Consider the following 9689-nt stretch of genomic DNA (forward strand, 5'->3'; position numbering starts at 1 on the left):
CAAGTGGTTGTTCTCCTGATTTCTTGGCACAACTTGGTGAGCACATCCAGGGCAACATCTGTTATCTGAAATACTTCAATTGGTATACCATCTATTCCTGCGGCCTTATTTTTTGCTATTTCCTTCAAAGCAGCTTGAACTTCTTCCTTCATCACCATAGGCTCTTGCTCATATGTTATTAGTCTTTCTTTATCTTCTCCTTTCAGGTGTGTCTCTCATATGAAGCATATTGATGGGTTGTTTGGGTTTTTTAATCCAATCTGCTACTCTTTTTCTCTTCACTGATAAATTTAAATCATTCATATTCCTTGTAATCATTGAGAGGCAAGATTTTGTTGCTATCATTTATATATATATATACTTTTTCATATTGTTGCTATACTTTGTTCCATCCTGCTTTCTGTGGCATCTGTATAATAAGGACTTCTCTCAGTATTTCCTGCAGTGGTGGTCTTGGTTTCACAAAGTCTTTCAATATCTTGATCTCTCTGTCATATCTGATGGACAGCTTTGCTGGGCACAGTATTCTTGGTCGGCAGTTGTATATTTGCTCTCCATTATAAGTTGTTATTGTTGTTATGTGCCATTGAGTTGCCTGCAACTTATAGAGACCGTATGTACAACAGCCCTAAACAGTGCTCAATCTTATTGTCTCTGACACACCTATCCCCAGTACCCCAGGCACTGAATCAATCCACCTCATAGAGGGTCTTCCTCTCCTGCACTGATCCTCCACCCTTCGAAACATGATGTCCCTCTCCAAGGACTGGTCTCGCCTTGCAACATGTCCAAGGTATGTCAGATGAAGCTTCAGAATCCCTGCCTCCAAGGATCAGACTGGTCTCTCCCCCTCCAGGATGAACCTGTTTGTTCTCCTAGCAGTCCATGGTATATTCAATACTTTTCTCCAGCACCACAGGTCAAAAGCATCAATTCTCCTGCTAGCATCCTTTATCATTGTCCAGCTTTCTGATGCATAGTAAGTAATTGCAAAGCCTATTGTATGGATCAGGTGCACCTTATTTTCTAGACACATCATTGCTCTTCAGTACTTTGGAGAGGTCTCTGACAGCAGACTTTCCCAATGCAATTTGTCTTTTAATTTTCTGGCTGCTGGTACCAAGAGTGTTGATTGTGGAGCCAAGCAAATTAAAGCTGTTAACAATCTCAATCTCTTCACAATATATCATGATGCTGCCAATCAGCCCAGTAGTGAGAATCTTTGTTTTCTTGATGTTGATCTTCAATCCATATTGAAGGGTATAGTCCTGGACTTTCTGCAGCAAGAGCTTCAGGTCCTTCTCAGTTAAGCAAACAAAACTGTCAAAAAAAATACCTTCTTTAAATGCACAGTGGATGTGCCTGAGGATTTGAGAGAAGCGTGTACTAATGAAAAGGAACATAAAGATTTTAAGAAAGCAGTAGGAGCATGCAGAATATTTTACCATCCAGAAACCACTCAGCTCATGATACTGTCTGTCAGTGAAGCAACTGTGGAGAGTAAATATTTTAAGTGACACGCATTTGCAACATATTCGTACAAAATTGATGCTTATGTCCAGAAATGAAGAGGCCATGAAACATTTAGAATGTACAAAACAACTTTCAGCAGCTTTTCATGAGGAATTTGTTGTGAGAGAAGATTTAATGGGTCTGGCAATAGGCACACACGGTAGTGACATACAGCAAGCTAGCTAGATGAGGATACTAGAACATTTAGAATCTATGGAGAGAGTTCTGATGCTGAAAAAAGGCTAGAGGTTTCTTGGGATTTGTGGAAGACTTTATTCAGGTTCCTAGGAATCTTGTTGGAAAAGTAATTGGAAAAAATGGCAAAGTTATTCAGGAAATAGTGGACAAATCTGGTGTGATTCGAGTGAGAATTGAAGAAGATAATGAAAATAAACTACCTAGAAAAGATGGGATGGTTCCTTTTGTATTTGTTGGTACTAAAGAAAGCATTGGAAATGTGCAAGTGCTTTTGGAATATCATATTTCTTACCTAAGGGAAGGAGAAGAGATAAGAATGGAACGCCTGCAAATTGATGAACAGCTAGAAGAGATTGGTTCTAGGTCTTATAGTGGGAGAGGCAGAGGTCGTCGGGGTCCCAATTACACCTTCGGTTATGGTAAAAACTCTGAGTTGTCTAATCCCTCTGAAAGAGAATCGGAACTTAAAGATGAGCTGAGTGGTCACTTGCAAGAGAAGATGATCGACAGAGTGACATCAACGTGACAGCAGATGTACAGGGGGAAGAGGCAGAAGTGTTTCAGGGGATTGAGGTCGTGGTGCACCACGTGGTGGCAAATCTTCCATCAGTTCTGTGCTCAAAGATCCAGACAGCAATCCATACAGCTTACTTGATAATACAGAATCAGATCAGACTGCAGACACTGATGCCAGCGAATCTCACCACAGTACTAACCGTCATAGGCGGTCTCTTAGACGAAGGACTGATGAAGATGCTGTTCTGATGGATGGAATGATGTAATCTGACACAGCTTCAGTTAATGAAAATGGGCTAGGCAAAAGATGTGATTGAAGAACATGGTCCCTCAGAAAAGGCAATAAATGGTCCAACTAGTGCTTCTGGCAATGAAATTTCTAAGCTGCAACGTACTCAAGCTTTTCTTTAATGAAATCCTTGGTTTTAGTCCTAGGTCCATGATCCACCTTGAGTTGGTTTTTGTGTGCAGAGTGAGGTGTGGGTCTTGTTTGAGTTTTCTGCAGATAGTCTTCCAATTTTACCAACAAGATTTGTTAAAAAGGCTGTCATTTCCCCACTTAATTGATTTCATCTCCTTGTAAAAAATCAGTTGACCATAGGTAGATGGGCTGATTTCCTCGTTCTTAATTGTGTTTCACTGATCTATGTATCTATGTGTCTGTAATTGTACCAGTACCACACTGTCTTGACCACCACGGCAGTGTAGTATGATTTTAAATCAGGGAGTGAGATGCCTCCTACCTTGTTTCTCTTTTTAAGGAGTGCTTTGCTTATTGAGACCTTCTTTCCATTCCAAATGAAACTGAAGATTGCCTTTTCCATCTCATTGAAAAATGGAATTGATATGTGTATTGGGATTGCATTGAATGTGTAAATTGCCTTTGGTAGTATTGTCATTTTCACAATATTTAGTCTTCCTATCCATGAGCAAGGGATATGCTTCCATTTCTCAAGGTCACTTTTTATTTCTTGTAGTAATGTTTTGTAATTTTCTTTGAATAGATCCTTTGTGCTTCTGGTTAGATTTACTCCCAAATATTTAATCTTGTGATTCACTATTGTGAAGGGTATTGTTTTCCTTAGCTCCAGTTCTGTATTCTCTTTGTCACTGTAGGGAAATCCAACTGATTTTTGTATGTTGATCTTGTATCTTGCCACATTGCTGAATTGGCCAACTATGTCCAGTAGTTTTCTTGCTGAATCTTTAGGGTTTTCTAAGGATACTATCATATCATCTGCAGAGAAAGATAATTTTACCTCCTCTTTGCCAATTTGAATACCTCTTATTTCCTTCTCTTGTCTTATTGCTGTCACTAAGACTTCCAATACAATATTGAATAAGAGAGGTGATAGTGGGCATCCTTGCCTAGTTCCTGTTCTTAAAGGGAATGCCTTTAACCTCTCTCTGTTGAGAACAATGTTGTTTCTCTTATTTGAATATATACATTTTACTATGTTGAAGAAATTCCCCTCTAATCCTATTGTGTTGAGTGTTTTTATCAGGAAAGAGTGTTGGATTTTGTCAAAGGCCTTTTCTGCATCAATTGATAAGATCATGTGGTACTTGTTCTTTGCTTTGTTGATGTGATGAATTACACTGATTGTTTTTCTTATGTTGAACCAACCTTGCATAGCTGTTAGGAATCCCATTGGTCATGGTGGGTTCTATTGGCCAGTATTTTATTCAGGATTTTTGCATCTATGTTCATAAAAGTTATTGGCCTATAGTTTTCTATTTTGGTGGTGTCCTTTCCTGGCTTTGGTATCAAGGTTATGTTTGCTTTATAGAATGAGGCTGGGAGAATTCCATCTTTTTCTATTTTCTGAAATAGTTTGTGTAGAATTGGTGACAGTTCTTCTCTGAATGTTTGATAAAATTCACCATCTAGTCCAGGGCTTTTTTTGGCTGGAAGTTGTTTTATTACTTTTTCAATTTTTTTTAATGGGTCTGTCCAGGTGTTCAATTTTTATTTGTGTCAGGTAGGTCCTGCATTTCTAAGTATTTGTACACATCCTCTAGGTTTTGATATTTGTTTGAGTATGTTGTTATGTGCCATCGAGTCGTTTGCGACTCATAGTCACCCTATGTACAGCTGTATAGTATTTCATAATATTCTAATGTTAGCCTTTTTATTTTAGTTGGTTCTGTTGTGATGTTGCCCAATTTCATCTCTTATTTGGATTATTTGTGTCTTTTCCTTCTTTTCTTTTGTTAGTTTTGCTAATGGTTTGTCAATTTTACTGACCTTTTCAAAGAACCAACTCCTAGTTTTGTTGATGGTTTCAATTGTTTTTCTGTTTTCTAGTTCATGTACTTCTGCTCTAATTTTAATAATTTCAGTGTTTTTAGAGGCTGTCTGGTTTTCTTGCTGTTCTTTTTTAATTTGTTGGAGATGTTAGGTTAGAGAGTGATTGGTAATTTTTTCCTGCCTCTTGATGTGTTTGCTTATTGCTATAAATTGACCTCTGATTACTGTTTTGGCTATTTCCCAGTGGTTTTTGTAAGTGGTGTTTTCATTATCATTTGTTTCAAGAGACTTTTTAATTTCATTTTTTATTTCTTCTAGTACCCAGGCATGTTCAAGCAAGGTGTTGTTCAGCTTCCAAATGTATGGGTTTTTTCTCCTTTATCCTCTTGTTATTAATTTTTAATTTTGTAGCATTGTGGACTCAAAAGATGCTTTGTATTATTTCTACATTTTTTAATTTATTGCCTTTGTGACCTAAACTGTGATCTAGTCTGAAGACCATTCCATGTACATTGTAGAAGAAGGTATACTGTGTTTTGTGTGTGTGTGTGTGTGTGTGTGTGTGTGTGTGTGTGTGTGCATTAGCCTACAAATATCTATGAGATAAATCTAGTTTATTGTGTGGTTTAGTTCTTCAGTATCTGTTGCGTTTCCTTCTGATAGTTCTATCTTTTTTTTGAGAGTGGTGTATATTGAAGTCTCTAATCACTATAGTAATAGTAGTTGTTGTTGTTGTTATGTGCTATCGAGTCACTTCCCCTTCAGTACCCTGGAGAGGTCCATAACAGTAGTAGAGTTGTCTATTTTCTTTTTCAGTTTTGTTAATGTTTTTTGTTTTATATGTTTTGCAGGTCTTTCATTTGGTGAGTAGATATTAATTATTGTTATATCCTCTTGTTCTATTGACCCTTTAAGCATTATGTAGTGCCTTTCCTTATTCTTTTGCACTAAAATATGGCTCCTCCTGCTTTTTTCTGGTTTCCATTTGCTTGGTGTATTTTTCCCCACCCTTTTATTTTTAGTCTTTCTTTATCTTCATTTTTCAGGTGTGTCTCTTGTAGACAACATATTGATGGATTTTGTGTTTTTATCCAACCTACCACTCTTTTTCTCTTCAGTGGTGCATTTAAACCATTCACATTCAATGTGATTATTGAGAGACGTGGTTTTATTGCTATCATTTTGTTGAGTTATTTTTGGTATTGTTGCTAGTTACTTTGGTCCGTCCTGCTTTCTGTGGCACTTCTGTTAAGAAGGTGTCATTATTTCCTGCAATGCTGGTCTTGTTTTTAAAAAGTCCCTTAAGTTCTGTTTTTCTGGGAATATCTTGATCTCTCCTTCATGTTTTATGGACAGTTTCGCTGGGTACAGTATTCTTGGATAGCTGTTTTCTTTGAAGGTTCGATATATATCATTCCACTGTCTTCTTGTTTGCATGGTTTCTGCTGTGATCTTGACACTTCATCTTATCTGCTCTCTTTTGTAGGTTACTCTTTGTTTTTCCCTCACTGCTTTCAGAATTCTCTCCTTATCTTTAGTTCTGGCAAATTTGACCATGATAATATGCCTCGGTGTTTTTCTTTTGGGTTCTATTCTATATGGTGTTCACTCAGCTTCTTGAATATATGTTCTCTCGTTCTTCATTATGCCTGGGAAGTTTTCTTCTAGTAATTCTTCCACAGCTTTTTCAGTGCCTTTCCTTGCTTCCTCCTGTTCTGGGGTTCCAATGATGCACATGTTATTTCTCTTAATGGTGTCCCACATTATTCTTAGGTTTTATTCTTTTCCCTTCTTTTTTGATTCTGCTTTTTGCTCTAGTCAATCAGTGGTGACAATTTTATCTTCTATTTCCCTGGTTCTGTGTTCATCTCTTTAACTCTGTTCATGTGTTCCTCCATCATGTTGACAGCATCTGATACCTTGGACCTCATATTTTGGATCATGGTTTCTTGTTTTTCTAGTGCCTCTAATTCCTCATTAGTTTTATCTGCATTGTTTTTTTTTTTTTTTTAAGCTCCTCCTGAGTTTTGCTTGGAGTGTCCTATAGTTCTTCAAGTTCATTTTTCACCCACTGAAAATATTTGATCATTGTTCTTTTCAATTCTGTGTCAGACAGTTCCATCAGACTTTCTGGCTTTAGGAAATCCATTTCAACTCTGCCTCTTTTTGGGTGGAGAGGGTGTTTTTCTTTTGGGGTCTATTCTATATGGGATTTGTTCTGCCACTTGTATATATATTCTCTCATTTTTCATTATGCCTGGATAGTTTTCTTCTAGTAACTCTTCCACAACTCTCTCAATACCCTTTCCCCCCGTAACTTCTTCCTGTTCCAGGTACCTTTATGCTCATATTGTTCCTCTTTATGGTGTGCCACATTATTCTTAGGTTTTCCTCTTTGTTCTTAATTTCAGATTCTGATTTTTGTTCTAGCAGAGCAGTGCTAAGAATGCTATCTTCCATGTCACTGTTTCTGTGCTCTGTTTCTTCAGTTGTGCTCACATGTCCCTTCAACATGTTGACAGCATCTGAGACACTGGTCTTTATATTCCTGATTGCATTTTCTTGTTTTCCCAGAATTTATAATGCCTTGTTTGTTTTATCTGCATTGTCTTTGATTTTTTTTAATCTGCATTGCCTTTGATTGCTTTTATATGTTACTCTTGGATTTTTCGTGTAGAATCCTTTAATTCTCTGAGTTTTTCTTTCACTCATTGAATATATTCAGTCATTGTTCTTTTTAATTCCGTGTCAGAAAGTTCCACCAGACTTTCTGGGTTCAGGAAATCCCTTAATAATGTATTTTAACACTTTATTGGGGTGACAGCTTGCTTTGGTTTTGTGTAGGGTGTGAGATATCCTGCTTCTTCTGTGTTATTGCTATGGTAGGGATTTTCTTGCCTGTAGTCCTCGTGGTCTGCTGACTTTGGCTAAGGAGCTCACTGCTCTGGAGGATGGAGGGGCAACTCACTTTGCCTGTATTTCTCTCTGATCTTTTTAATTAGGGACTTGCTTTAATTGAGGAGCTGTATACACTAGAAGGGAGAAGTAGGACAACTCACCCTGCCTTTAATTCTTCCTTTCTTGTCCTGTAGCAAAATTATCTGGTACCAGAGGGAGTGGGGGCAAATGCTTCTGTTTCTTTCTCTCTGGTCTTGCAACTAAGGCCTCTGGAATAAATGACTTCTTGTTTTCTGGTTGAAGCCCTCTTTCTTGAAATATATTGTCCTCTTTGGTTTATGGAGTGGTACAGCCAGATTCCCCAACTCTCTTCACAGCTCTCTTTGACAGTTCAGGAGGAAGAATTTTGTCTCTGACATTCTGCTCTAGATCTGTATCCTGTAGGGGCTGATTGCTAGAGACTTCAAGTTAATGTGCATGACTGGAAAAGCCAGATGTTGACCCAGGCAAATGCAATGTCTTGTTTAGTCCCCGTTAGCACAATAAGGTCCTAAAGGGTCTGCCCCACCCTCTCTGGTTGTAGGCAGGGCTGAGGGTACAGGGGGAGTGACTAGGAGTCAATGTTGGACATTTACCTGTAAGAGTGTTCATTGCTTGAATTCCCTTCCAGTTGGCACGCTGCTGAAGCACTGATATATTTACTTTCTGGCTCTCAAGGAAACTTAGGAGGTCATGAGGCAATGTTGCAGAAGGTCAAGGACTCTAGTCTTCAATATGGATTGAAGCTCAACATCAAGAAAACAAAGTTTCTCAACACTGGACTAATTGGCAGCTTCATGATAGACAAAGAAGAGACTGAGATTGTTGATTACTTCAGCATGTTTGGTTCCACAATCAACACTCTTGGCACCAGGAGTCAGGAAATCTAAAGACAAATTGCATTGAAAAGCATGCTGTCAGGAAACTCTCTTGAGTCCTGAAGAGTAAGTATGTCAGTTTGGAGACTATGGTGCACCTGATCCAGGCCACAGTATCCATAATTACTTGCTATGTATCAGAAAGCTGGACAATAACTAAGGATTATAGATGATAGATTGATGCCTTTGAGTTTTGGTGCTGGAGAAGAGTGTGGAGCATACCATGGACTGCCAGGAGAACAAACAAGTCGGTCCTTGAGAGGATGAAACCAGGCTGCTCCCTGAAGGCAAGGATTTTGAAACTCTGTTTCACATACTTTGGGCACATGGCCAAGGGGGACCAGTCCTTGGAGAAGGACATCATTCTTGGAAGGGTGGAGGGGCAGTGCAGGAGAAAGACCCAGGGACTGGAAAAATAAAATTAGGTATGTTGGTGATGATGAGATTGGCTTAGGATAGAGCAGGGTTCAGAGCTAATATACATAGGGTTGCTATGAGTCACAGGCAACTCAATGGAAGATCACAACAACAACTTCTCAAATAATGGTGCCCCTGACTTTCAACTGTTATTCTAGGCAGTCAGGCAATGAATCCAATTCTGCTCCAGTATAAAAAATGAGAATAAAGTTTAGACTAATAGATTTGAACACTGTCATCAAATCTTTTATTATTCTTAGCAACCTTTTGTTGTGCTTTCAAGGCTGTAAATATTTTTTGAGGAGACTATCTGTCTTCCTCTGAGGAGTAAGTAGTTGGAGAATTTAAACCACGCAAAACAAATCAACCAAACAAAAAGAGAACACAAGGTTCAATTATATGAAAATAAACCTTATAGTTTCAAGGAAATGGACTTAGCTAAAGTAGTAGTAGTAATAGTTGTTGTTGTTGCTTTTGCTAAGTGTCACCGTCATATCAAGTAGGATTCAGAACGACCCTATGAATGATAGATCTGAACCCTCTCCCATCTGTGCCATCCTTATCAACTGTGGCATAATCAAACATATTGCTGCTATCACTGTGTCAATTCATCTATTTGAACGTCTTCCTCTTTTTCCTTCTATATTTCCAAGCATGATGTCCCTTTTCAAGGAGTAGACTCTCATAACAACATGCCCAAAAAATATGAGATGAAGCTTCAACATCTTTGCCTCCAAGAAGCACTATGGCCACACTTTCTCCAAGACATAGCTGTTCTTTTGGCAGTCCACGTGATATTCAATACTCTTATCCAACACCACAAAGGGATCTGTTCTTCTTCTGTTATCTTTATTCATTGTCCAGCTGTCAGGTGCATAGCTTGTTGTTTGTTGTTGTTGTTGTTATGTGCCATCGAGTCGCTTGCGACTCATAGCGACCCTATGTACAACAGCCCTAAACTCCGCTCTGTCCTGTGCCAA

The 9689-nt window shown here is 38.5% G+C and overlaps 2 pseudogenes; one reads left to right on the forward strand and one right to left on the reverse strand.

Moving 5' to 3' along the window:
• LOC102877514 overlaps window positions 1–2543 on the forward strand; it is a 12108-nt pseudogene extending 9565 nt beyond the window's left edge.
• Window positions 2544–7488: 4945 nt separating this feature from the next.
• Window positions 7489–9689, reverse strand: part of LOC102843253 — a 7007-nt pseudogene continuing 4806 nt past the window's right edge.

Source organism: Elephantulus edwardii, unplaced genomic scaffold (genome assembly GCF_000299155.1).
Source record: "Elephantulus edwardii isolate Elephantulus edwardi_28Jun2011 unplaced genomic scaffold, EleEdw1.0 scaffold00355, whole genome shotgun sequence".
Taxonomy (NCBI): Eukaryota; Metazoa; Chordata; class Mammalia; order Macroscelidea; family Macroscelididae; genus Elephantulus; species Elephantulus edwardii.